This window comes from Cyprinodon variegatus, unplaced genomic scaffold (assembly GCF_000732505.1).
Source record: "Cyprinodon variegatus isolate N-32 unplaced genomic scaffold, C_variegatus-1.0 Scaffold1554, whole genome shotgun sequence".
Taxonomy (NCBI): Eukaryota; Metazoa; Chordata; class Actinopteri; order Cyprinodontiformes; family Cyprinodontidae; genus Cyprinodon; species Cyprinodon variegatus.
Genome location: NW_015152007.1, coordinates 70,790 through 72,663, shown reverse-complemented (window position 1 = coordinate 72,663; position 1,874 = coordinate 70,790).

Genomic DNA, 1,874 nt, shown 5'->3' with positions numbered 1-1,874 from the left:
TCTCTCTATATATATATATATATATATATATATATATATATTTATAAAAGAATATATAGGAATCGTTTATTTGAGCCACACCAGATGTTCAGGTTAAGAGACACGGAAAAGTGAACGCTCCTGCTTTTAAGCGGATCTTATCTGAAAATATACAAACTGTTTTTTTTTTCTTATATTGCAACAGAAATCACAATAAATAATAGAAATCAATTCCTGCAGCATAACTTCAGTCGTCAACCTTTAGCAGATCATTTTCTTTTTGCTACACTTCTTACTATCAAATTAGAAGCCATAATTAAGTTTATTTATAAAAGGTAATTGCACAAGTAACTAGGTATTTACTAGAGTAACTAAAAAATAAACTAATAATATTTCTTTTTTCAGCGTAATTTTTACTTTTACATTAGCCTTAGGCTTAGACAGATTTATTTGTCATTTTGTTTACACAAGAGTAAAACCAAAATAATTTTTGTTTAGAACAGCTCTAGTTTAATATTGCAATATTAAACTTAATTAAGTTTAATATTGCAAATTAACTGCTCCAACTTGTGTCTGATTTCTGGCTAGAAAACCCAACCTGAGTATTTTCTCTCCATCTTGTGTTTATCTCTGTTTGAAAAGACTAATAGATTCTTATCTTCTAAAATAACGATATCAGTTTATGCACTTCTATATGTGATGGTAATCTATGCAACGGACATTAGCAGTCAAAATAGTTCAATAGACTTAGACTCAGCTTTATTAATCCTTTGGGATTAGTCCTTCAGGGAAATTCTGCTTCCAGTAGCTTCTATAGAGCACAAAGAGTTAAAGCATGATGCCATTAAAGATTAAAATATGACAGACTGGCCCAATAAGCTAATAATAATAAAAAAAAAGAGTTTCATTTGTTAGTAAACTGGTGTTACCCATATATGGACATAAGAGTTCGACCGCCGTATTATTTGGATTAGATGGAGCTTCTAAATAAATGTAAATCCCTTTAATAATCTAAAATTGAAGAGATTTACTTCTGCATTTACCCCCTCCCCTTCGGGGAGCTGTGGGCTGCCATTGTTCGGCGCCCGGAGAGCCGTTTGGGGTTAAGGGTCTTGCTCAGGGACCCAGCTGGCAGTTTGTGGATCAAAACAGATACTTGCCACCTTCCCAGAGCACAAACTGCTCTGACCTCTATGCCAACACTCCCATCATACTGTAGTCTGACGACAGATTTGAGTTTAAATGGTAAAATATTGTCATTGTTAAAAGTATAAACTGTCTCCCTACACATACATATATATACATCTTTATATACATGTGTTTAAATGTATATACTATTACATGAGGTTTAAACCATTACACGATGTATAAAACTTATATAAGTGTTGTTGTTTGTACGCCGCCGCCGCCACCCTTCCCCTGGGGCAGCCATTACTCTGACTCCACTTTAATTGACATGCTTTGTCTCTGCAGAGGCATTTGCAGCCTGAACATACTGTACGACTCCACCTGAGCATTACTGCATAATAAAAGGTTACCGTGCCTCTGTTATGCTGACAGTGTGCCAGACTGCTGGTGAACAGGAGCTAATGAAGGGCAGCTCAGAGCGACAGCCTTGCCTTCAGAACCTTATGTGCTGATATTTGCACAACAACGAGCCTCGGATGTCCTGATTTCATCAACATTACAGAGAAAAACAATTTTCAATCCTCTGCATGTTTGTGGCGTGAAAATTTGTGCAGATTTTTTCTCATTGCATCAGATTTTTTTGGTTCCTTCATTCCACAATAATGATTGACTGTTTTCAGACAATAATTCAGAGTGGGTCCGCCCTGACCTCTGACCCCTCCATGGCTACATAGAGCTGGGTCCGCCCTGACCTCTGACCCCTCCAT